Below are 27,845 nucleotides of genomic sequence, written 5' to 3' on the forward strand. Positions count from 1 at the left end.
ATGCACAGAATGTCTTTTTCCTAAAGTGAAGGAATGCCTTGAATAGAGAATTAGGTCCACAGCTATTTAAATGTGATTGAGAACCACCAGCAGTGACTAATTCTCTCTGAAATCAGCAGGTCAGTGGGTTGATCACATTCACCAGAATTTAACAAACTCTTGGCTTGAGCCGCACCTGCTTGGGGAAAGAAGGGGCTTGAGATGGACCACTAGTAGCTCCTCACTGAAGTAGCTTGGTCCACAGCAATAAAGAGCTCCATTCTTCAGGCAAAGCCAACCTTGACCTCCCCTCCCTACCGTTTGCCTGCCCAATCTGTATCTTGGCCACAGTTCTTACTCCCAGGAACTGGGTCTCTCCCATCCTGTTGCCATGGCCACGAGCCTCACCCAAAGCATACCAACGCCGCAGTGTGCACAGATCTTTGGTCAGAGGCCAGGCAGATGCAGAGCAGTAGGGGGTGGGGTGAGGGAGTGCCCTCCTCGAAAAGCCGTTGGTCCAAGACGGGCCAGGGGCCTGCCTCTCTGCTGTCCATCAGTGCTGTCCACTTGGCTAGCCAGCTGAGAATGAGTAGTGGTTGTTAATTTCTCTCCCCTGCACCAAGTTCTCAGAGCCTCTAGCCTAAAACTTAAACAAAGAGCTGAGCGAGGCTGTTCCCAGGGTTCCGGATCCTGGCTGTTTACCAAACACTGAAAACTACCAGTTGCCACCAGTTCCAAACCTCTAAGCTCTTAAGAGAGCATGAAGAATGCTGTCCCTGGAGTTCTAGGCCTGCTCCCCAATACTCTGGCATGGTCTTTCCAACCGTCCCCATCGTGTGATCTAAAATGTCTCTCCCAGAGAAAAAGAAATCAAAGAGGAGGGAGGCCGAATCGCATCACCAGAGGACAAGAGATTCCATCTCTTCTCAAACAAACAAAGAAAACACTTCCCGGGTATGTAACACACCATGAAAGCATGGTTCATCCCTGGATCATTTGTTTTGGCCCGATGCTTGAGCTTGCTCCAACTACAGAGAAGGGTGAACTATCAGGAGTGGTCCATGAATAGCAACACTCCCCAACTAACATCTCTCCCTCAGGGTAGGCAATCTGCTCTGTCTGCTCCAGGATGCTCCTTGGAATCTTCCACTATGAGAACACTTACAGGGGCGCTTTAGGGTAGGCAGTGAAGATGCAGTGCATCAAAGCACAGCATGACTTCCCCACTGCCCATCTAATGGTGCATGCCAAGTAAAAAAAAACCCTCAGGACCCTGTCCCAGGGTGCATGCCCAGAGTGCCCTAGGGTTCAGATGGGAGACCTTGATCTCTCCCCCAGAGAGTCTTTGCCTCATTTTTGCTAAGGTACTGTAAAATTAAAAAAGAAAAAAAAAATCAAGTACTATTTAGATTTAGATGCTTGAGAAAAGAAGGAGTTCCGTTCTTCTTCAAAAGTGATATAAAAATGAATAAATAAAAGTAATATAGTTTACTTTATTATATATCTATATATAATAATATAATTATTATATATAATTACATATAATATATACTTTTATATATAATATATATTATATATTACTGTATAGTAATATAGGGCGGTGCACACCTACAATCCCAGCACCAAGGAGGCAGAGACCACAGAACACTAGAAGTTCAAAGCCAGCCTGGTCTCCATAGCAAGTCCAGGGGAATCTGTACTACAAAGTGAGATCGTCTCTCTAAAAATAAATGAAAATTAAAAATAAAAAATAGAGAATTATTCCCTTTAAAACATATGTAAATATAACCATAGGTAATAACTTAAAGTCAACGAGGAAGATGCCAATAATATGGCTTTAATTTATCATTTTTGAGCCTTAAAAATAACCAAAAAAAAAGAAAAAAACAAAAAAAAAACTTGGTGGCTGTTGAAACAATTTCTTCACTTTACTATTTAAATTCAACTGTTTTCAAACAGAGCTTGGGTTTAGTTCTGACGCTGAAGGATGGTTACTACAGTTGTCTCTAAAACTGGGAAGCCTTGAAAATAAGCTGGAATAATCAACTTCCACAATCAAGCTAAAGCCACCAACCAACTTCACTACTACCAGCTTTTATCTCAGAGCAAGAGATACAGATGCAGGCTGTAAGGCTGAAGCCCAAATATTCCAAAGGACAGCAGGTGCCATATTTCCTTCTATGGAATCCAGCAAGTTAGACACACCCTAAATGACGCGTCTGTCTGGGGTCCTAGCAAAAGTTGACACTAATCCCATGTTTGACCTAGGGGGTCTCATCTCGTGGGTCCATCATGCTTTCCAGCATCTACCTTGGTCCAGTTTGCTCAGAAAGGCTCCTTGTTTTTAGGAGGAAGATCTAGCTAACTAGAAGCTGAGCAGTTCTTATGAAACTCTCCAGCATATGATTAAAAAGAAAGACCTGAACTTGCTTCCAAACTGCTGTGACTCTCAAGAGATGCAAAATCCTTCAAAAGACAAAGGCAGTTGGAAATGTCTTATGCAGCTAAAAGTTGGCATCCTAATGCCTGGGACGGCTTCTCTCTCTCTCTCTCTCTCTCTCTCTCTCTCTCTCTCTCTCTCTCTCTGGTACATTTGTTATCTCTCCATCACTGGCTTTCATAGGCATAGTGCTCGGCCTCACCCATGTCCCCGAGGGACAGCTGCTCCAGGATCCACCCAGCAGCTGAGCGACAGGATGAATAGCATTTTCCACTTCAAGCAGAAGACAGGGCTAACACGGCAAGCCACGAACCACAGTGCCCTGAAAAGGAGGAGGAGACGGGAACTATATTTAACAAAGACTATGTCCCCCGGAGAACAGGCACAGAGGGGGTCCAGCCGTTTTCCAAACAGAAAATCTCAAGTTCTGTTTTTGTTTGAACCGAGTCTCAACTCCTTGCATGGCTTGTGTGCAGCTGCCGACTTCCTGGGCCTTCAGGACTCTTATGACAATGATGTAAAATGGTTCCTTTCATAGCAGATGGGGAGTTAATGGTGTCAGCACGGAGGTGGCCCCGACAGTCACTCCTCCTCTTTGAAACTCGGTAGAACTTCTTCAGGCTCCTGAGAGAAAAACAAACAAACAAACAAACAAAACTCCACTTCATTTGAACCTCCTCAAACCAGACTGAAGAAATGGCTCAGAAGTCAAGAGTATTGGCTGTGCTTCCAGAAGATCTGGGCACAATTCCTAACACCCACATGGCAGCTCACACCTGTCTGTGACTCCAGAGTTTCTGACACCCTCACACAGACATACATGTAGCCAAAACACCAATGCACACACATAAACTAAAAATAAATTATTTTAAAGCGTTTTTAAGAATCTGCCCGGTGTGAGTGCAGGTATTTTCTGTGGACACGGTGCGGTAGACACTCTGTAAGTGTTCATTTTGTCCCTTTCCTGTGCCAAGTAAGCAGTCTCCATAGTATAGTGTTGTTTTCTGAAGCCCGAGTCTCCATGGAGCCCAAAATACAGATTCTCAAGGGGACTAGGCCACCCCTGCAAAGCAATGAGGGGGCAGTGCCTGCAGCCTGCTTCCAGCCCCATCCTCCCAGTAGTGAGGTGTACCCTGCACACAACACGATCACTGTCTCTCCCCTCAACCCGAATCCACCACTGTCCCCACATCCTTCAAACGGAAGCTCTGGGGTACAACTGCAGCTGTCAATAATTTTCTATCCCCAAACTCGGCACACACAAGCGTTCTGCTGTGGAGCCTCGGAAAAAAACTGCGCCTAGAACCCTAGAACCGTCTGCTCAGACTCCCAGCTCACCTAGGCTGAGGAGCTGAAGGGAAGGGAACTCCCTCCTGAGGACTCGAGAGTTCTTTGGAGCACAGTTAGAGCTTTGGATATGAATTCTCTCTACGGCCTGACGCTCTGTCCTTCTAAGCATTTGTGGAATAACTGGGACACATTTTTGAACTGGATCAAATTAGCTCAAGGCTGATGTGGAACATACACGAGCAAACCAGGGAGGCTCGCCTTTGTACTCAGCTCATCACACTGCCTGGCCAAAAGTCACTTGGCAGGAAGCCTTTCCGACTGGTTTCAGCCAGAGTTTCAGTGGCTGGGACTGACAGGGTTGAGGCTTTGTGGGTCAGGGAGGAGTGGGAAGTAAATGAAGGAAAATAAAAGTGTAATCTTATCCTCAAGAGAGTGGCCTACGAGTCTGAACCAATTAAAAGGCCTGCAGCCAGAGGACCTGCAATAATTTCGGATGAATAGGGGGTGGTGGGCCAAGAGGGCACTGGGCAAGAAGTCAGGACACCAGGTCAGCAGCAACTGCTCAGTGGTGAGCAAATCACATCTGTTTCTACCTCTGTGGAAGGGCTAGGCCGGTAGCTTCCGTGGGGCGCTTGCTGCCATGTACTTCTGTGATTCTGAGACTTGTGATTGCAGACACTTGACGATGCTGATAGTTATCAAATTGGAGCGTTGGCATTGTCCAGATGTGTTTGTTACCTATAAATATTCCTCAGCTGTGACATTAGTGACCAACTTAGGTCATGTGCAGGGTTCTAACCAGGCTACTCCTACAATCTTCGAAGGGGTGGGTTTGAGTCTGTAAGATCCTTCTGAGCGATACTCCCAGAGGCCTTTGTACTACTATGCATTGTGTTAAAGCAAATTCTGGCACAGGTGGGCACTTATCAAGTCTTGGAAAGGCAAATTTGCAGGCTGATAGAATTGTCTGCACGAATTTGCTTGCTATAGGAAAGCCACTGGCGTCTGAGGTCACATTGCTAGGTCTCTCTTCAGTTTACCTCAGCAAAGTGACCCTGAAGCTGAATCATGAAGAATGAACACAGAGAAGTAGTGAGACTCTGGGATTAACTTTACCCTAGGTGTGAGAGGATTGATGTTTTCTTCCTTTCTCTCTCTCTCTCTCTCTCTCTCTCTCTCTCTCTTCCTTCCTTCCTTCCTTCTTTTTTTTCATGTTATAAGTGGCTCTTAAAAGGTAAATGATTACCTGAAGAGCCAGCACATGGAGACTCAGCCTCTTTAGGTGGGGAAATCCCTTGGCCAGGCTGTTCTGAGTGCCGTTCTGTGTGGAATCTGGTTATAGACTCTAATTCCAACTTGGCTCCTTTTGTCTTCTTTTGCTGTTGAGTTCCAAAGTGTTATTAAGGCTGCCTACATGGCTCCCAGCACCATCCTTGTCAAACACACAACACAGCTGGACATGGTGATAGACACCTATAATCTCAACACCTGAGAGTAGGGTACAAGTTCAAAAGCAGCCTAAGCTACACAGAGAGATCTTATCTCTGTATATAAAACAGTATAAAAGAAATAAAGACAAATAGAGGAAACGCTGTGCTATTAACAACACTATGAACCAAAGTTCCCAGAAAGAAACCGTACCTATCTGAGCATTCTACAAAGGTTGATCGCTTAGCACGTCAGTGATTGGGGGCTGGAGAGATGGCTCAGAGGTTAAGAACATTGGCTGCTCTTCCAGAGGACTCTGCTTAGATTCCCAACACCCCGGCGGCAGCTACTAACTGGCTATAACTTCAGTTCCAGGCAATCCAGAGCCCTCTTCTGGCCCCACAGGCAATGCATGAACAAGATGCGCAAGCATGCAGACCTGTAGTGTTGTATCCTCCTCCGACCTAGCATGTCTTCTTATTTCTTCAAATCACCTCTCTATTGCTTAATGGATGACAGCGAAAGAAAAACTGCATGTTTGGTAGGCAGGTATTTTTTTTTCCTGATTGCTCTCAATCCACAGTTGGTTGGGCGAACAAATGTGGAGCCTGTGGGTACAGGGTGCTGACTGAATCACCACTCATCCCCAGCCCTCATTTTGAAAACAAATGCCCAAGAACTCCCTCTGCCAGCCCATCCTCACACACCCAGTGCCTCACCCCTGGCTGGCCTTGCTGCCTGCCAGACCTCCTCCTTTCCCAACAAGGAGCTTTCCAGCCCATGCCGAGGGAGGGAAGGAAGTGGGTCACCCAGCAAGCCCGTGTTAGGGTGGACACGCCCACAGCAAGCAATGGAAGTGCGAGCTGGAGTGGCTTCTTCCTATTTCTTACAATTTTGTAATTTTCCAAACTGATTCATGAGTGGGCCTGCTCTAGAATTCGATTCTGTTGGAGCCAGCAAAAGGTTCCACGGAAGCCAGAGCCAAGATCCAGGCCCCCATGCTCACAATGTGCTCATTTACTTGTTCCGACAGCACGGCCTGATCCCACAGGGTTGCCCTTCATGATGTGACAAGACTCAATTTTTTAAAGACTTTTAAATTAATGTGTCCTGTTTGTACAAAATCATGGGTTTATTATGAGATTATCATACATTTATAGTATACTTAGATCATATTTACAGCTCTATTAAGTTCTCTCATCTCCCGTCCTTTACTCCGTTGGCCCCCATTCCCTACTCAAACAGTCCCTTGTTATGTTTGGGAGGCTGTGGGACCCAGAAGAAGTGGGATCTAGAGGGTAGAGTAGATCCCTAGCAGTGGACTTTCGCAGGGTCTATAAGGCTCTGGCTCTGGCTGCATCCCCTCTGCTTTCAAGTTCAGCTCTCTATGAATGATCCCTGCCAAGTACCTTCCACCTCTCAGACTGAGTCGCTCTGTGCCTTCCCTGTTCTGACAGGGTGACGCTTAAGAATCCGTAAGTTTAAACAAATGTTCCTCCTCTGAAGTTATTTCTGCCACATTTGTAGCTATGATATAAAAGTCACTAATATAGTCCCCATCTTCTTTTGTGTCTTCCTTTTTATATATATGTTCTTCGTCCAAGAGAAAGCAAGCAGCATTTGACCTACTGAGTTTCATGGATTTCTTTTAATACAATGATCTTCAAGCCTACATGTTTTCCTACAGATGATACAATTTCATTCTTTATTACTGAATTAAAATATATGTATAATTACATATATATATATTGCATTTCCTTTATCTATTGCTAGGCACTAGGTAGGTCTGTAATTTGGCTATTATGGGTGTACAAGAGTCTGCTTCATGTGATAACTCAGATTCCTCTCAGTCATATCTAGGAGTGGTATAGTTAAGTCATTTGGTAGTTCTAATTTTCATTTTTTGAGATTTATACTGATTTCCATAGACACTGGACTAATTTATATTTTCACAACCAACAAGATCAATTCTTAGCCAGAAACCATAGCAGATAACTATTCTGCCTTCATTTCCTCATTGCATCTCATAAAATTCGTGCTCTTACTACGGTAAGAGTCAGTCCCCGGCAGCAAAATGAAATCACATGTTCATTTGATTCCTAGACTAGAGGATGACCTGGAATTAGCGTTGTTGCCTAAATGAGAGATTTTCTGTCTCAGAACTGTGAACCTTTTGGGTAGGATTCTTCTCTCTGGGTCATCCTGTACATCTGGGGTCCCAGAGAAATAAATATAGACTTCAGTAGAGTCGTGAAGCAGGACTTTCCAAATATATGCTGTTCTTTCCAAACAAAGGCAAAGGGTATTGAGAGAAGAAATAGAAAGGATACAAAAAAAAAACCCTCTAAAGTGAAGAGAATAGCTTTAGGAAGATGATGTCAGAATGGCGCTGGGTCCTCAGAAGGTGGAAGAAACACAAAACTGACTAACAACGGTTTGCTCACTGATTACAAACCTCAGACCATCTGGTAGCTCATTTGGTTTGTCTGTTTTGGAAGATGAGACTATCACAGGAACTAGCCATGGGTGCTAAGGGTTCCTTTTCAAGGGGCCTGGAAGCATGTGCTGAAGACTTTGTAGGAGTCTTGCTTTGCTATGGTAACGTAGCAAGCAGCAGGGGAGGCTCTAGCTTTGCTCAAAGAAGTGCACACTCTCAGGTTTGACCTGTGATGGAACAAGGAGCCAAGTGGGAGCCAGGTCACACAGTTTGTACTAGACAGGTGAAAAAGGGTGGAATCGGTTTTGTTGTTGTTGTTGTTTTAGCTGACATACATTGTACTTGACAGGTGAAACTCAGTTTGTACTTGACAGGTTAAGGGGTTTCGGAGTGTCGTGGGATGATCTTTTTGTGATCTGTGGAGATGGATCTTTGCCAAGGCACCTTCTGCTTGATGTAATAAAGAGCCGAATGGCCAATAACTAGGCTGCAGAGAATGGGTGGGACTTCCGGAGAGAGACAGAAGTGGAAGTGAATCTTGGCACATGAGAGATGCCAGCGAGACATGGAGGGAATCGGACACACAGAATGGAAGAAAGGTAAAACCTCATGTAGAACATAGATTAATAAAAGCAGGTTAATTGAAGTTATGAGAGCTAGTTGGGAACATGTGTAAGTAAGGGCAAGCTTTTATAATTAATGATAAGTCTCTTTGTGGACTGATGGTCCAAAGAAAGTCTGACGAGAAAGCTTACTACGTTGGAAATTTTGAGGCTAGCAAAACAATTAGATGGGCAATGACAGCCATAAGAGGACACAATTGCAAGTAGGGAGTCAGGGACATCAAGAGTGTGCCCTTCAGGGACACAAAGAACATTGACAGACCAGCCGGAGAGTCTTTTTGAAGTTCAACTAGTTGAATTGAACAGAAAACTACACTGCAAAGCATGGGATTATCACAAGAAAGAAACAAGTTTCAGACGCAAGGTTTGCATGACTAATTACCAAATTCTTCATCATAGATATGGCCTGTGCATTCCTAGGAAGGGTGGCAAGAAATAAAAAGTGGTAGCAATGGGCTATGTTACTTTTGGTGCACCAGGAAGGGAGTGGGGCACCCACAGGTGAAGCTGGATATCTCTTCATGAACATTAGTGTGGACATAAGAGAAATGGCCCCTTTAACAAAGACACAGGAGAGACAAACTTAAAGGACTTTCTCTGCTTTCATGTATTAAGTCCAACGTTCTTTTTGTTTACAGTATCTCCAAGGGTTTCTTATTTCAGGAGGTTCTCGCAGGAGCAGATTGCCTTGGTTTGATTCTTTTTTTTTTTTTTAACTCAAGTCATTTATTTATTTAGTATATGGTATTCTCAGTATTCTGTCTGCATGTATGCCTGCAGGCCAGAAGAGGGCACCAGATCTCATTACAGATGGTTGTGAGCCACCGTGTGGTTGCTGAGAATTGAACTCAGGACCTTTGGAAGAGCAAGCAGTGCTCTTAACCACTGAGCCATCTCTCCAGCCCCTTGGTTTGATTCTTGTACCTAACTATGTTCTACAAGTCATTCATTTGCACTGTGTTTGCCCATTCTGCAAAGGAGTCTTCATGCTGTTGTGAAGACATTTTGTAAAGACAGACATTATATTATGTTTTCAGATAATATTCATACTTTCTTACCATAAGCCATTACCAAAACTTAGTACTGGATATAGTTTGAACATCTCCTCCATTGTGTTTGTGGAACAAAACTGCCATGGAAGCAATATTAAAACTATATTAAGAATATCTCAGAGTCATATGAGTTCTACCTCATGAGTAGGTCAGTACTGATACCAAGGAAGTGGGTTAGTTAACTCAGGAATGGAATCCTGTGGACAAAGGATGAGTCTGGCTACTTTTCTCTTCTTCTGCCATGTTGTGATGTAGCAAGAACGTCCTCAAGAGATGCTGGCCCTGTACCCTTGCCTGTCATGGGACTCCTAAATGGTGAGCCAATAAACCTCTGTGACTCGTTACCTACCCAGTCTATTACCTTACAGCTACAGCAACAGACAGTAACAGAGATAGAGTAGTTTAGTCCTCAAGAGTCATGAGGAGTCTTCCTTCCAGATGCCTTCTATTCTTTCCGAAGTTGGAATTGGGTTCGTTTCTATCGCTGGCACTCTCACAACTTGACCAAAGGAGTCATTGGGTTCTAAATTCTCTCCTGGAAGGATTGATTCCACAACCCTTAGGACCTTTCAGATTCCTTCAAAAGACTTCATGAAGAACAGCTCAATACCATTTGGCTTTTTCCAGTTATGGGATATTCCGTCCAGGTCCCACTGGCAGTTACAAACATTGTTATAAATCCAGAAGTTCAGGAGGGGACACCCTGACAACCTGCTGAATCATCACTAACCCCTTCCATGGTCTCACTGTTGGGGAAATTTTTAACAATTTCATGTTGTCTTAGGTAGGGTTCCTATTGCTGTGAAGAGACACCATGACCACAGCAACTCCTATAAAGGAAAACATTTAATTGGAACTAACTGGAGGGGTAGTCAGTTATCATAATGGCTTGACATGGTGGTATGCAGGCAAACATGGTGTTGAAGAGGTAGCTAAGAGTTGCACAGACAACAGGAAATGATCTCTAACACTGGGTGATATCTTGAGCACATATGAGACCTCAAAGCCTGCCTCCACAGTGACACACTTCCTCCAACAAGACCACACCTACTCCACCAGGCCACACCTCCTGATAGTGCCACTCCCTTTGGCACTTTTTTTTTGCCACTCCCTTTTTTACCTTTTTTTTTTTCAAGCCACCACAAAAGGGATTCCTTTCTCTCCTTTCCCCTGTATAGATAATGGAATTATAGAGAGGCACTGGGGTGCTGGGATAGGGTGGCAATCTGATGTGGCAAGCTTTGGGGCACTAACTTTGCACAAGAGTAAAAATGTGTTTTCTACTGTAAATGGGGTGCTTGGGAGAGTCTAAATGACCGCAGGTTTGCAACTGAGAAAAGAGTAGACCTGTACCGGAGGTCATATACACATTGCCCTTATGCATGATTTATGGCTATTTTAACAGTTTTCTTTGAAACATATAAAACATACATAAAGGTAACATTGTCTCTGTGCAGGCAGCCAACTCTCCCAGTAAGTGCTAATTATGGTAGAAATCTTGACTTGAGGCTGCTGAGAGGCAGGGTGAAGCTCTCCTTCCAGTTCCTGTGTCATCCAATTCCCTGTCTCTCCCTCTTCCTCGTTGTGTTTGGTCCTCAAGAAAGGCCTGAGGCAAGTGAACAGGAAGCTTCTCCCCAGGTGCCCATCAAGATCCTCCCTCCCACAGACACACTGGCAGAGGCTGGCTCCTGCATCCTTTGCCATCTCCTCGTTCCCACAGCGGGGGTTTATCGACCTGTAACTCTTGGACACTCCCCCAATGAAAATGTCTATAAACTGGATGTGTAAGCCCCTTGCATCTGATATTTTGCACTTAACTCTCCTCTGGGGGGCACTGGAGTCCCATTAACCCCAGGAAAGTTGGCAAGTATCTGACATTTGAACTCCTCTGGTTTTGTGACAAAGGTGGACATGTTGAAAGAGCAAGGCAAACAGGCAGCTTTCCCAGTGGGGTGGAGTTGAGGAGGGGACAGGCCTTTTTGAGACTTTGGGCCCCCGTGAGAAGTGAGGAGGCCTTACCGGGAGCCAGCAGAAATCCACAGAGAGGATCTACTGGGAATGCAGCCCCAGCCTTATTAGCATATGAGGGATTCTGACCCCAGTCCCACCTCCTTTGCAGGGTTGCTCTGTTGGCCTGAACTAAACTCTCAGTGTGGAGATCTATTAAAAAAATGAGATAAATGCCAAGAAGGCAGGAGAGGAGAAAAGCCGCGAAAGGAGACAGGGAAGACACTGCAGCCCCCAGCCCTCCCCAACTGGTGCTCAAAAGCATGCATGGCTACCCTACCTCCCTACCCCCACCAACAGGCTGGGGTGGAGACCCAAGGAAGAGGACAGGCCAAGTAGAGGCTGGAAACTGCCCTGGAAGACAGAGGCCAGGCCCAGAGTCTTGAGTGAGTTTTCTTTCGGGGCAGATGCTGCGAGGCGTGCGAAAGTGAGCGGTGATGGCTTGCAGGGACCCAGCAGCCGGGACTCACCAGGCTCTCCTCGGAAGGGCGGGAGGGGGTGCTGGCTGGCTCTGGCGGATCACTGCACAAAATGATTTTTATAGCTCTGCTTGGCTTCACAGTTCTCAGACACAGCGGAACTGGAGGACAGATGACTTTAAGATCTACGTGTGTGCCATTAAAGCACCCAGATGGACTTCTTAAGGGTGCACTCCCAACTTCTTAAGCAACAATGGGGAAAAGCTCAGAAAAGCAAACACAGTTAGAACATCAAGTTTTCTTTGTTTCCACTGAAAATGCCATCCTCCCCAGGCATACACCTTCCACCAAAATGTGGTGTTGACTTTTAAAATACAAACAAAGGCAGCAGAAGCAGCAGTTGGAAAGGGGGAACGAGCGCTGTGGTAGCCTGGGATGTCTGGAGCCTCAGCTCCACTTCTACTGTGGCTGTCAGAGCACAGCCCTTGCACACCCGCTGTGGAAGTCAGAACACAGCCCTTGCACACCCACTGTGGACATCAGAGCACAGCCCTTGCACACCCGCTGTGGAAGTTGGAGCACAGCTCTTGCACACCCACTGTGTGAAGTCAGAGCACAGCCCTTGCACACCCGCTGCAGAAGCAGTGGGAAACCCGGGCCATCATGGTCTGAGAATGTTTCATGAAAGCATCCACAGACATCTCTGCTCATTCACATGCGATCAGCTAAAGGAGACGCTCAATTGGCAAATACACCTGCAAAAATCGGGGTGTGAGAGACAAGAGGAGCACTTTCCCCAATGAGTTATGACCCTTGAACAGAAGACTTTGCATGGTCCTGACATCTGACTGCAGCAAAAGGTCATGTTACATAGGAGAATGCGTAGAAGCTCTGCTTTAGGAACTGCCTGCGTAGGAAGGTGGTCAGCAAGCAGTCTCACATCTGGGTCCCACTTCATGGTTCTGCTGAGCCATACCTCAAAGATGCTAAGCAAGGGAGTAGCGCGCGCACACACACACACACACACACACACACACACACACACACACACACACACAAACTGTCTCTCTCTTTACTGAGGATCCTTAGGACTGAAACATTCCATAGTATTCAGCAGCCATGTCCTGAGATCTGAAGAAGCCAGCTGTGTCTTCAAACAGATCCCTGGATTCTGGGCTTCAACTCACTTCTGAGTGGATTGTTTAAAGTGAGTGAAATAACAAGGGCAGGAAGAAAGGAAATCTTTTTAAAAAGCTACTCTTAATTTCCTGAGGAAAAGAGCTAATTGTATCTACAGAAAGCTTAATCCATAGTTGGTGGTGGACAGAGTCTTCCCTTGTCTCTGTGAACATGCTGGGCTACTACCAATGGGTGCTGGTGTGGTAGCCATGACCTCGTAACTAGCCCCCAATGGAAGCGAGGGTTTGTGCCCACCCACAGCTGGAAGACATGTTGTGGAGATCTGTTCAACTGTGTATAACTATAAACAGGGGTTCCCCAATCCTAGGCAATCCTTTAGTTCTTGGTTTCTGGCCCTATATTTTTCACTGTCAAGGGCTGAGACAGTGTCCAGAAATCCAAAGAGCTGACACTTAGCTCATCAAGTAGAGGAAGAAAAATCTGTCTCGTGCTGACAGTGTGAGAAAATGAGGGTACATGTGAGAAAACAGAAAGGCTGCCACCGTGGGCCCGAGTGCTGGGGATTCCCAACAGTTTCTCCACTCTTGAGATGTATGCACTTTTGGACTGTTAACCCGTGAGCACACAGACGGGGGCTGGGGTCTGAGCCAGTGGGAGAGCTACCCAGCTTCTCCTTCCAATCTTATTTTCCAACAGCTTCTACTTCCTTTCCAACTCTTCTTACCACACACTAATGACAAGATGGATGGAGCCTGTTTCCTTGTCCCCGACGGTGTTAGCAAGCAGGAAAGCCCACGAGGATGTGCAAAGACAAGCCACGGTCTCTCAATAGAATGTGAACTGATTGAAAGACTGCCTATGGTTTGCTGATCAAAAAAGCACATGAATGGGTGTGGAGCCTGTGCTACAGCCCCCCGCACGCCACACACACACATAAATATATATATACCATAGGCTGAAGAAGTAGAGATAGCAGGAATATAAAAGGCCATTTCCTTGTTGAGGAAAGAAAGCTCCGAGGCCACAGACCTAAGAAGTGAGTCCCGAACTTCCTCAGGAGACTAAAACACAGAAAGAAAAGGGGTTTTTTTTAATAACGTGATCCCGAGCCAGACCCATGGCTAGAGGAAGGGCGAAGGCATTGAGAGATTCGCAGTGTAGAGCCAATTCACCCACAAACAAATGCAAGAATGCAGAATGGGCCCTGGAGAGAGACAAGAAAAGAGGGAGACAGTGATTCCAGCAAGGCCAAGGGTCCCTCAAGAGCATCTGTAGATTTAAGTACAAAACAAGAAGAAATGTGGTCACACCTCAAGTACCCCAAGTTATTCTCTGGAATCCACTCATTCGGTGGGCCCATCCCTCATCTCCCTGCACTTTCTACAGAAATTTCTAATTCTATACTGACTGGGAGAAAGAGATCCTCTGAGAAGATGAGGAGAAAGGCAACACAATTAGTCCTCATCAACTTAAGATGCTGCTTCCTCTCACTGCAAGGTACTTTCCGTTGATTGATGAGAATCATATTTAAATAGGGCATTTAGAAAGCTATGTGAATCCTCTGGTAAATGAGCAAGAAACTCATTCTAATCACAAGAAACTCCCTTCTGACAGCCCATGTTCAACTCGGGAGACTTGGTGCCTTCTACCAACTCACTCTTGGTGCCTTATTCCTATCTCTGTGGGAAAGTGTATTAAGTAGCTTTTCAATACAGTAACCAACGCCTCAGAAAATTCAATTATGAAAAGAAAGGGTTTATTTGGGTTCATGGTTTTGGAGCCTTCAATCCATGATTGGCTGGTTGGGTCTATGCTGAAGCAGAGCTTGACGGCTGTTCACATCATGCTCTCCCCATAATGGCCACTCATGTCAGGCTGGCCGCCATGATGGCCGCTCATGTCATGCTAGCCCCCATGATGGCCACTCATGTCATGCTAGCCCCCATGATGGCTGCTCATGTCATGCTGGCCCCATGATGGCCACTCATGTCATGTGGGCCCTCACAGTGGCTTCTCACATCGTGCTGTCTCCCGACAAACTCCTTTGAGACATGCGTGAGCAGAAGACTCTGTGCTTGGCCCCTTTTTTTCCCCTTAAGTACAAGGACAATTTTATTAGAGTTTAACAGAAAAACTCCAGAGCAGGCAAGTTGTAAATCTCTGCAACTTCCTGGAGAAGGGAGACAGAGATGAGGAAGAGAGAGAGCCATACTGTTTGAGTTAAACTGGCACTGAGTTGTAAGCAGAGACTGCTCGTTAGTTTCCAGCTGCCCTGACCCAAATAATCACACAGAAACCATTATTAATTACAACAATGCTTAGCCTATTAGCTCAGGCTTCTGATTAACTATCTCTTACATCTTAAATTAACCCATTTCTATTAAATCTGGGTATAACCATGAGGCTGTGGCCTACCGGTAAGGTTCTGGCATCTGTCTCCTTTGACAATTACAAGGTGCCTCTCTGACTCTGCCTACTCCCTCTATACATCTTTTACAGCCTGGCTATATTCTGCCCTACCATAGGCCAAAGCAGCTTCTTTATTAACCAATGGTAATAAAACATATTCATAGCATACAGAGGGAGATCCCTTACATCATCTCCCTTTTTCTGTCTAAATAAAAAGGAAGGTTTTAACTATAACACAGTAAAATTACATATAACAAAACAGGTACCAAGAAAGAACTACATTTATAATATTTTTATGAGATATATTTATTTTATAAATAAGTACACATAATTTATCTTTTATCATAGCTAAGGAAAACTGTAACTATTTGTCTTCAACTCCATCAGAGACTCCAGAAGGATATAATATTACCTAACTAAACAGGAAGTACATTGTAAGCAACTTTCAGAGTTCTAGAATTGACAGAGACATCTCACTGCCTGGACAATCACCCAAAGTTCTTCTGTAATTTTGGGGTATCCATATTTAGCCTACAGGCTCATAGTATCCTGCAGTTTTTTCCAAGAAGCAGGAAATTTGGAAGACTGTTTAGCCTATATTGTGTGTCTTGCAGAATGTCTGATAGTTTCCTCTGTGAAGCAGGAACTCTGAAGGACCATCCCATCTTTTGAAAAGTTTAGCAGTCACTTTTCTGTGGGTCTTGCATGTCCAGTTCATACAGCATACTGTCAAGCAGTCCAGGCAAGCGCAGTTTCTTACCCAAATGGCCTTGTCACATCGAAGGCAAATTCCATAATGAGCTTCTTCAATGCCCATCAATCTCTCTGCAGTAACTGGTACTTCCAGAAGCAGAAATATCTCACTGTTGAGAAAAGTCTAAGTTCTTAAAGCATTTTAAATGTCGTATTCTGTAGGTCTTTGAAGTGCTGAAGAATATCGATCTAACTAAAGTATATCTTTATATATCTAGAAAACCTAACTAATATAACTACAAGTTTGAAGATTATAGATGACTCTATTAATCTGTATTTTTAAATTATATATTACATTTTTAAATGAGCTGTATAAACATAATACCTTAAACAAGAGCAGAAATATATATGTGTGTGTGTGTGTGTACAGTGTAACAAATCAACCTTAAATTTGTATCAATAGACCAAGATCTATACAAATACAAATTATTCATCTTTATATCATATTTCCCACACATACACTTTTTTAAAGAAAGATATTGACTATAACCATTTATCCATTTATAATCAACCTTCTTTAAATGAAAACAAACATTTATAAACAATCATTTTGAGAATTTGGGTGTTGTTTTCTCCAAACTTCTTCCTGTTGCTTGCTGGGTGAAATGTTTTTAGGGTTCACAGAGTCCTTTCAGGGGGGTCTTATTCCATCAAACCACATTAGCCCGGAAGAAATCCACAGGTTGTTCTTAGACTCAAATTTTGAAGTCAAGATACCTTTAAAATATATATTCAAGTTTATCTTAGCAGCCCATACAATGAAATGTCTGTCTATACTTAGCTTATTCACAGTCAAACAACTCAAAGAAAACACAATAATATACATAATCCAGACTCTCTGTGTATATTCCATCTTTACGAGGCTTAATTTTTAGCTCTGTTACTTTTTACTATTTACTTCATTATCTTTACTCCTTTAATCTATGACTGCCTATACTTTTGTCTATACTATTTTTTCCTCTCTCTCCCAAGTCTATAAGTTTGCTCTCTATGGATATCTCTTCCAGCCTGGCTATATTCTGCCCTGCCATAGGCCCAAACAGCTTTATTATTAGCCAATGGTAATAAAACGTATTCATAGCATACAGAGGAAAATCCCACATCACCGAGTTCAGACATGTGGTGGAAAACAGTCACATGATGGGGAGAGGAACTTTAGAGAAAGAGTGATACCCATTGTGTCAAAGAAAAGCATGCTCAGAAAAGAAGTAGAAGTAGAAGGAATGGCTATCTTTTTCTGCCCATTATAGGGATTATGTAGAGGATAGAGGTTAAAGGCATTAATTATTATTAACTAATTAAAGGCATAACAATTCTTCCTATCTTCTTAGCATGACTTAATATGAACCTGCCTTCCTGAGCAGTAGTCCTTTGGCCTAGAAATTGACTGGCTCAGTTAGATTTACTCTTAAGGGTAGACCCAATACCATGGCTCCACCCAGGGATAGGTTTCATTCTTTACTGTAGCATTCCCCTGCCTTGGAAACGATAATCCTAAAATCATTTAAGAACCAGATCCCAAGTGCTTTGGCATTCTATCATCCAGCCAAGATAGGACCAAGTACATTTCTATACCATGAGCTTCTTATTCAATTTCTGTCTCATTAGTCACCAACTGTAGCAGCAACCCTAACTGTCATTTAGTGAACTGTGGCATCCATTGATCTGGCTTCTTTGTAGGACAATCTGGGGGATCCCAAATGTGTATTAGTAGTTCCATTTCTTAAAGATTCTAACAAACACCTCTCCATAGTGCTACATGCTAGGGGCCACATCTTTAACACAAGGGATTCTGGTAACACCTATCTATCTATCTATCTATCTATCTATCTATCTATCTATCTATCTATCTATCTATCTTACCAACCACAGTCGCCCCCTTCTTCTTCTCCTCCCATTTCCTGCCCTACCTCCCATCTCTGCCCCTCCCCAGTCCACCCCTCCTTCATCTTCATTCAGAAGGGGTAGGGCCTCCCATGGAAGTCAACAAAGCATGGCATATCAAGTTGAGGCACAGTCAAGCTCCTCCCCCTTGCATCAAGGCTGGGCAAGGCATCCCACCATAAATAGATTCCAAATAGCCAGCTCATGTGTCAGGGACAGGTCCTAGTCCTACTGCTAGGGCCCCCACAAAATACCAAGCTACATAACTGTCACCCAGATGCAGAGGGCCTAAATCCATCCCATGCCGACTCCCTAACCATTGGTCCAGAGTCCACGAGCTCCCACAAGCTCAGGTCAGCTGTCTCTATGGGTTTCCCCTATCATGATCTTAACCCCCCCACTTGCCTTACTCATATAATCCCTCCTCCCTCTCTTCAATTGAACTCCTGGAACTCCGCCCAGTGCTTGACTGTGGATCTCTGCATCTGTTTCCATCAGTCAGTAACACTTATCTTAACCACAGAACCAGAGAACAGAATAAATATGAACTTGGTCTAAACTAGTGATTTTCAAACTGGGAGCTGTCAGTATCTCAGGACACATCATTCATTCTGTGGTGTAGACTTTGTCTTATGGACCCCATGGCATTAAGTGACATTTCTGGCCTCGACCCACTAGCCACCAGAAGAACCCTCTCTAGTTGTAACAAAGGTGTCTTTAGATGTTGCCACATGTCCCATAGTATGAAACCTCACTGTAAATCTTTCAGTGTCTAAGCTAGAAGCTTCATGTGGTCATGTTGCATGCAGTCAGTTCAAATCAAGATAGGGCATCACTATACATTTACCTTGAGTTCAAATATTTAAATAAAAAACAAATCATGTAAATTGTCATGAGTTATACTAACATATTTCTACATATTTGTACTTGATGTACTTGATTTTTAATTCACTAGGCAAATCAGAATACTTATAGTTGATTTTACATTTTTTCTTGTTCTTATAATGCAGCTACTGAGAAACTTGAAGCAAGACATGTTGTTCTCACTGAGCCACCTTTAATTTCCATTGGTCATCATGGGGCTGGACTCAGGCTCAAAGTCCCTCTCTGCTCAGCAGGGTCACTCACCCTGTGACTGACTGACTTCTGCAGGCAAAAGACACCTTCCAGAAGGCTCTGCCATCAGCCTGAGCACAACAGAGTAGCTGTTCAATCTTGTCAGTAAACACGCCGCTCTCCCAGAAGTGTGGAAGTCCCTTCTCCTCCATAAACACTGAGTGGAAGCAGCAGCAGCAGCACTCGCAGTCGATGTCCTGCCTGCCCCACAGAGAAAGCCGTTTCCCTGGCAACACCCTGCCGTAGCAGCCTCTGGATGCAGGAGACCCACCACTCAGCAGCAGCTGAAGTCTGCCTCACCGCAGCCATGTGCAGTTTCTATTCTCCTGGAAACAGGAGAGCCATCCCAGCAGGACCTCATGGGACGCTTGCTAAGCGCTTCTCACACAACTCACTCGTCTCCTTCCTTCCCATAGACACACAAACCCTGCGTCCGGCAATCTCCGTTTTATACAGGGCCAATAGGAATCTTGCCCCTGGAAATTTAGGTTCAAAGAAACTGTGTCCCTTTAAACACTGTGAGAGGAGTAAGAAACTCAACTTCAGGAGTCAAGTATGGTGGTGCACGCTTGTAATCCCAGCATGCAAGAGCTACACAGAGACAGGAAGATAGGAAGATGGGAGTTCAAAACCAGTCTTGGTTGCATAACAAGTTTGAGGTTAGCCTGGGCTACATGAGCCCTTTCAAAACAGAACAAAACAAACAGTGATTCATATCTGTAATTCTGCACTTGAGGGCAGAAATGGGTAGATTTCTGTGAGTTCACGACCAGTCTGATCTTCATAGAAAATTCTAGGCCAGTCAAGGCTATGCAAAGAGAGAGACCCAGGCCTGAGAGAGAGAGAGAGAGAGAGAGAAACAGAGAGAGACAGAGAGAAACAGAGAGACACACACAGAGAGACATAATGACAGAGAGGCAGAGACAGAGAGAAAATAAAACTGAGCTTCATCAAGACATGGCAACTCAAGCTGGGAAATCCAGTATTGAGGAGGCCGAGGCTGGAAGATTACCATTAGTTCAGGTCCAGCTTGGATTACAGTAAACAGTAACGACTAGAAAAATATTCCTCTCTGCCTGTCTTGCTATTGCAGTGTTTCTCTCCAGGTCCAAAGCTGATTGTAAGGTTCCAATGTCAAAAGCAAAGAAAGCATTTGAGGCAGCCATCTTGGCCCCTTGTCATCTGATGTACCATTGTCTTAGATGGCAGTCACCTTAGGAAAAGTCTGCGTGTTTGTCACCGGAAGCTCTGAGCAGACACTACCTTCCATGTTGGGACTCCTCTCTGGGAGTTATGGCATGGGACTCAGATCCCCAGGGCTCCCTCTGGAAGTCCCACCTGCTATAACTGTGTAAGTGTACCCCAAAAACTGTACTAAAGGCTGATCTGTCCGCCTGTGGGCATACTAGGAGGTGGGGTCTAGGGAGTAGGTTGTGGTCATGGGCACACACTCCTGGCAAAGATCTTGGGACATTGCCCCACTTCCTTCATTCCCAGCTTCCTCCGGTTTCAGTCTCTCTTTTATAGACCCCATAAGGTGAGCAGCTTTGCTCTACCATGCTCCCTGCCGGGAAACACTATCTTGTTAGAGACCCAAATCAATCAGCAGGGTAGCACCGTGAACTGAAACCGCTGAGAGCGTGAGCCCCAGTGAACTTTCCTCTGCTTAGACTGATTCATCTTGGGTATTTGTTAGAGCGACAGAACACGAAGCTGAGGTAACATCAACCTACTCACTCTTTCCCAACCACAGGAAAGCACTTCCGCACTTTTACTGGCCTCCATTGGGAAGTTTATCCGCCTCACCAAAAAAGAAGCACTAACCTCAATCATCTCCCTTACACACACACACACACACACACACACACACACACACACACACGGCTGGCGGGGGGCGGCTGGGGATGGGATGGGACCAACCTCATCATCTCCTAAATGGCTTAAAGCATTCAAAACAAAACCCACAGGGGTTGAGCCTGGATTTGGGTAAAATCTGCTCTCTGTCCTGTATCACAAATTTTCCAGAAAGATGGGAAACCCAAAGGTCTGGTGACTTTCTGAAAATAAATACTTAAAAAAAAAATGACACCAGAGAGCAGAACACTTTATATCTCTAGAGCCCGTGCATCTTCCAGTCCTCCTGCCCTCGGCCTCAGGAGTGGCTGGGATTTCAAGGCGGTGCCACAGATAACACATTTCCACACCTCTGCTCTCACTTCTCTGACAAAGGCTCCATCCACAGCCATCTGCCTAAAAAAGAAAACTCCATGGACCAGGATCCCTGAATCCCCTGAGAATTACACCGAATAATTATTTAAACTGTTTTTTTTTTTCTTTTCTGTGCTGTTTTTGCTGCTGTATGCCTTTTCAGAATCCAGGTGAGTTATTTCCACCTGTGTGACCAGAGTCGGAGGACGGACACACACACACACACACACGTTGTTCTCCATTGTACACATTCAATCCCAACTTTTCCCAGAGCAGGTGGGACATCTGCCCTGCCTGTGTCATCAAAGGCTATGGCCCTGGGAGGGCCAATGAGGCCACCAGCCCCTCATTCTGTCCCTATTGTCTTTGCTCTGAGGAAGTTCTGCCTCTCCTCCTTCCGTCAGCTTCCTCCACAGACCACATTAGGACAGGCTCTCCCTACTCTGCTGAGCAATAGCTGGAACTCACTGGAACACTTCCAAAAGACCTGCTGAGTGTGGAGGCTAGGACTAAACAAGATCACTTGCTTTACGCACTATTTTTCTTTCTCAGGAACCTGAAAATATGGTTTTTAGAAAAGTATTCAATGTAACCCACAGGGGACTCAGAGGTCATGTGTGATAAGGGTGGTTATTCCAACTGTATTTTCATTTAGGTGAATTGTTGTAGGCGGAGAATAACCAGGGCAAGTAAGCTCAGAGGGGTGGAAATGCATTATCTTATCAGCCAAGGTATTTATCAGCTGGGTAACTGAACTGACCAAAGTCCTCTATTATAAATGTACTGTATGGGCCCACCGCAAGGAGTATTTGCCCAGCATGTACAAGGCCCTGGGAATTATCTCCAACATTATAGTATACACACACACACACACACACACACACACACACACACACACACACACACACTCATACACTCACACATGGGGTGGGGTACGGTCACACACCAACAAAAACTGAATTTCACAAAAATAAATTTGAAGTGAAAAGTTGATGCCGAGGCCAAACACAAAGGCGTGGGTTGCAGGGTTCATCATTACAGAGGGCGAGGAAAGGGATGTGGGGAAGCAGAAGGTAGTTCCTCCAAAAGGAGAAGATGATCCGGTGGATAGAGATGCTTGCCACCGAGCCTGGGACAGGACTTCCGTCCCTGAGACTGATAGAGTGAAAGGAGAGAACCAGTTCCTGCAAGTTGTCCTTTGATCTCCAGGAAAAACGAGGTCCCTGAAGTCACTGAAGTCATTGAGACAGGAAATGGAATGGTGGCTGTTGCCATGAACTGGCAGCAAGAGGAACAGGGAGTAGTGGTTGTGGGTATAGAGCCTCTTCTGAAAAAACAGTTGGGGAGGTGGGTGGTAGTGACGGTCACTGTCGAATTACTTATGCCGTTATACCCCACACGAAGTCTGAATGGTTCAGAGTAAGCTCTGTGGTGGATTGTGGTGTCTGACACCACAATTTAATGTTTCCCCCTCAGGCTGGGGCTGTAGCTCAGGGTTAGGGCACTGACTTAGTATGGGCAAGGTACTGAGCTGGACCTCAGGGCAGAGATCTCAGATTGGGGGTGGGGAGGGACCCACAAAAGTAGGGCTAAGGAAAAATAATCAGGCACACTGGGTCGTGATGCAGGCCAAGAGCTGGAGCTAGGAGAGGCATGATGAATGAGGCGGGCTCCGGCTGCAAGTCACAGAAAGCTAGCTGCAGAGAGGATTTGCAGACTTTTACCATGTGGTTTGGGATTCTGGTATCTTTTCTGAATGCATTATCACACTTGAAAAGGTTGAGAAACTGCTATCAACAAAAATAGACAAGCAAGTCCACACAACCGGAAGATAATCTCGTCTATAAGTACGTACAAGAAGACAGTTAACTTCTGCCCATATTTGGCGCCCAGCTCTGATACTTGTCTTCATGGGCGCTTCTGCTCATGAGCAAGAACACCCCCCCAAGCCCCACCTCAACTCCAAATCAGATTTTCTTTTTAAAACGCCCCTCCCCCCCAGAGTTCTTTCCTCCAATGTCATTCCACACAATCTGGCCTTTCTTCTCACAGTTTTGAACATGAGGGATCCCAGGGTACACCTTTGTGGGGATTAGTAATTCACAGGTGTGCCCTCACCTGAACCAGCCCCCAGCTTATCCACTAAGCAGGAACTTACTGGGCTGTTATTCCAAGTTCCCTCTCTCCCTGGCAGACTTTGGACTGGTTCCCAGATTGGGGCCCCTGAATGCCCCCCTTCCCACAGCTAAAAGGTCCCTTTGCAAGTTTCTCGGCCATGTGCCTTGGCTCCATGGGCATGTGTTCTCAGTCAGCTGCCCCCCACAGAGGTGACATCCCAGTTTGTCTCCCTCTGTCTTACCCACTGTTATAGCAAGCCACCCTTTCCACACACCCCAACACCCTGATCTGAGCTGCTTTCTCTACAAAGGGACCTAGATCTCCTTTCTCACTCCCAACTTTCTCCCCAGTGTTTCTTTCTACTTTGATCCCAATTCTTTCTGTCACCGGATCACAAGCCCCAATGCCTCCAAGAGCTCACTGAGGCCAGTTTACATTCCAGCACCATTCAGTCCTTTGAATCTAGTCTGTATACACAGAAATGACAATAATTGGGGGTGGAGGTGTAGCACCGAGGTGGGCGCTTGCCTAGCACGCACGAGGACTCAGGCTCCCTCTCCATCACCACCAATAGAAAGAAAGAGGGAAGAAAGGAGAGGGGAAACAATGACACTGATTTCTGTGACCTAGAAAAGCTGAGTCCTGCATCCACACACTGTCAGAGAATGCGCCTGACTTTACCAGGAAAGAAGCTTGGGTCAGTAGGACTGTGAACGTCCTACAAGCCTACAGGAATAGCAAAACTTTCAACCCTAGTATGCATGCACTCATATATGTACCCAGCCAGCCCCCCCAAAAAATGAGAAATAGGGCTGGAGGGATGACTCAGCACTTAAGAGCACCCAAGTTCAGTTTCCAGAGAACCCAAGCTCAGTTTCCAGCACTCAAATCAAGTGGCCATAGTCTGTACCCCCAGCTCTAGGACGTCCAATGCCTCTGACCTCCAAGGGTTACTACATTCATGTGTACATATCCACATGCAGACACACACCTCTTCTTTTTTTTTTTAACATGATTGCAAATAGCAATAATAAATCCTCATAAAAATATAAGAAAATAAAACGCTGTGTTGAGCTGAGGGTGTGGCTCAGTAGCAGGGCGTTAATGTCGCAGGAATGATGCCACGGCTTCCACCCCAGCTCTGCCACAAAGGAAAAAAGGAGGAAGGGAGGGGGACGGCTGAGGCTGTGATGTAGTTTTAGCGTGAATAAGGATGGCACCATGTATGCACACATGCATAGACCGCACAAGGCACAAAGTTCAAAAGCAAGCTCAGTTGAGGAGAGCTTGTCTGGAATGAATGAGATCATAGGATCCATTCCCGGAGACATGAAAACAGACAGCAGCCAGTAGCTTGGGATTTTGGCTCAGGGGCAAAGGGCTTTGTGTGGTGTGTTGCTCATCGTTCTTGATGCTGTGACTGGACACATGAAGGAAGTAACTTAAGGGAGGAAAAATTTACTCCCTCTCTCAGTTTAGAGAAAGCAGTCCATCTGTCGAGGCAGGGCAGTTAACTGCACCTTGGTGGTGGAAGCACGGAGAGCAAGGCTCACACTGGGCATCTTAAACAGGATTGAGGACCGGAGAGCCGTGGATGGCAGCCTTCAAATACCTCTTACTTGACATCATCAAGCTAGGCCCCACCTAAAGGCTTCCCAGCCTCCCAAAGCAGAGTCACCTCCATGGGAGCAAGTGTTCAAATGTGGTCTGTGAGGGCCATTTCACATCCAGGAAGTGAACCCCGAGTTTAATCACCAACATATACCCATGTTCACTTTCGTGCCCACCTTGAAGCGTGGAAATGCCAAGGAACAAGGCTTTGAGCTGGATACATGGAAGTCAGCCTGGGTAGCATAGTAAGACTATATTCAAACACAAACAGTGACATGGGAGATTTGTCATGCTCTCTAGTGTGCCAAGTGTCTCTGGAGGCCCACGCATTCTGCTGAAGTACAACCCTCCTGTGAGATGCCGTTGTCCCAGGACATATAATCCCCATCTTGTTGGCCCCTTCTGGCCACGGTTAGAACACTAAATCAAGAATCATGAAATATCAGAGACTTAAAGATATCTCCAGGACTGGAGGGGTGAGAGGACTTTCCTAGCATGCCCAAGGCCCTCCCTGGATCCCATCCCCTTGCTGCATGGAATAAATAATAATAAAATAATGGAACCTTTTGGTGTCTACTGGCTACACTTTTTTGCTTTAAACGTAGCATATACGACCAGGGCCCATCACCAACTTTTGATTTTACTGCAAATTAAATAAAAGCAAACCCTGCCTCACCCAGCCAAAAAATCCAAAGAGCAAATGAGTGTCCTTCATCCCACACACCTTCTGGGGCACATGTCTCCAGGGTAGAAGTCGCTTTGTGTAACACGCTAGGAAGACAAAGGAGCTGAACAAGATGGAGAACATTTCCTAGAATCCCACGTTCCAACTTGGGCTTGGGGGCAGGGAGTGATCATGAAAGGATCCAAGTCGTAAGGCAGAAATTCTATTTATCATTTCTCTCTGCTCTACACCCTAAGTAAGTCAACACTAAAAGCTGGTTTTGCTCTGGACTTACCAACCCTTCATAGCTGAGAAGCAAGACTCCATGGGGCCAGTTAGGCACAAACAGAGGCACACCAGGCTTTCAGCTGCTTCCAAAGCTACTTACAGTCTGCAGACAAACGAGCACCATTAGGCAACCAGAAACCAGAATTTCAGGTCAGTTCTGTCAAGAAGAGGAGGAGGAGGAGCAAAGGGGGAATGTGGGGGAGAAAAGAGATGAGAAAGAAAAGAGGAAGAAGAAACCTTGAAACCTTATAATTTTTTAAATTTAATTTATTTTTTTTGTTTTTTGTGTGTTTGTTTTTTTGAGACAGGGTCTCACTGTTTGTTCTGGCTGTCCTGGAACTCACTCTGTAGACCAGGCTAGCCTTGAACTCACAGAAATCTGCCTGTCTCTGCCTCCCAACTGTTGGGATGAAAGGCACCACCACCATCAGCAGCAGCAGCCCTTAACTGAATTTTTTCAAATTTGTTCATGATTATGATAAAAGTGTGGGGGTGGGGGGGTGGGGTGTGATTCTATGAGTGGCCAAAGGATAAAGAATTGCTCATCTCCCAATGGCAAATTTTTATAACCCAAGCTCCAGATTTAAAAAAAAAAATGAAAAAACATTTTTTTTCTCCCTTTCTACAAAGAGAAACTCAGGAAGAACAGAGCACTAACCCCCTTGTAAAACTGATGCTGGTGAATTAACACTCCATCTCAGCAGCTCCACTTCCTGCCTCTCCATCACCCCTCCGTCCTGAAGGCAGAGATCAATGATTTGCCAGTCCCACAGAGAACTCCCTGCCGACCTCCCTCCCTCGTCTCAGTGACCACTGATCCCCAATTTCACAAAAGCTGAAGAAAATTCACTCCACACATTGTCTCAAGATGATACTTTCCCCAAGAAGCCTTACTCTGCAGGTCGTTCTAAATTCTAGCTTTTTCACCCTGCTCTCTGCCCAGCCAGCCAGTCACGGCGTGTATTCCCAGCACAGTCCCCTGAACCAGGTGAGTCCTCTTTCAGGTTGGTTCCACCTCCTCTGGGGCCAGGCTTCCCAGCTTCCCAAACAGAAGCTTCCCAGGTTTTCTCCCGTACCTCTGACCTTTGTCCCTTTGAGTAAATGCTTGGTTCCTCTCTACACAGAACTGGACGCTGTCCAACCTGTGTCTCCAGGCCTTCAAGTATTCACCCAACAGATAATTTTGTAGAAAGGTCCATGTTTGCCTTTGGAGTTGGTTCTTTAGGTTCCTAAGGAAAGCTCAGGGGAGGGAACCCCCTGTCCACAGTTCTCGCCCCACCCCCACCCCCATCAGGGCAGGAAAAGGAAGCCCCTTTGTGTGCACAAAGCCTGATGACAACTGCTGGCCCTTGCCAGCACATTGTGCTTTCCCTTCCCTAACATAGGGAGCTGCTAGGAATCACAGATCTAAAAAAAAAGGATCTGTCCCTTTCGAAGACAGCAGGGTCGTTAAGGCCACATAAACACTACTATGGGTTATTTCGGGTCCAGCAGTGAAACTTTGGACGAGTCTTTTCTCTCTGAGCCAGCCACACCAGAACCGCTTGACTTTTGACATCTTTTCCTTGTGATGCAAAACGGCTGACTCTTTCAGCAGTTGTAGGGAAAAGGGCCTGCTACCCAAAGGAAGGAAACCCCCACCACAGACCCTGCAGGAAGGAAGGCCAGCGCCTGGTACCAGGCCCAGCCTGGGAACTCACAGGCAGGAGGCCGTTAGAGGGCAGCAAGTGTCTGTCTTGGAGTTCAGGCACCAAGCGGCATATTTTTCCCCCCTCTCCCTTCTCTCCTTTCAATTACAGGGTGTCTCTAAGGGCAAAACACCAGGGCTTCAGCGTCAGCAGAAATACAAGTTGGAAAGACCCAAGGTGGTGGAAAGAGAGGCAGCCTCCAATCCCCAGCATAGCTCTTGGCAAAGTCGGGTGGTGGCTGTGCAGGTCTCACCCCTAGTGTCCCGAGAACCCCTTGGGCCCAAGACCCAA

The 27,845-nt window shown here is 45.5% G+C and overlaps 1 long non-coding RNA gene across 1 annotated transcript; it reads right to left on the minus strand.

Moving 5' to 3' along the window:
- Positions 1-2,742: 2,742 nt before the first annotated feature.
- On the minus strand, positions 2,743-27,845 carry LOC125395180 (uncharacterized). The gene is made up of 2 exons (XR_015005141.2): positions 25,874-27,845; positions 2,743-3,043 (listed from the first exon to the last, which is right to left on the minus strand). It is a non-coding gene; the product is annotated as an uncharacterized LOC125395180 (long non-coding RNA).

This window comes from Myodes glareolus, chromosome 14 (assembly GCF_982192425.1).
Source record: "Myodes glareolus chromosome 14, mMyoGla1.1, whole genome shotgun sequence".
In the NCBI taxonomy this organism is placed as follows: Eukaryota; Metazoa; Chordata; class Mammalia; order Rodentia; family Cricetidae; genus Myodes; species Myodes glareolus.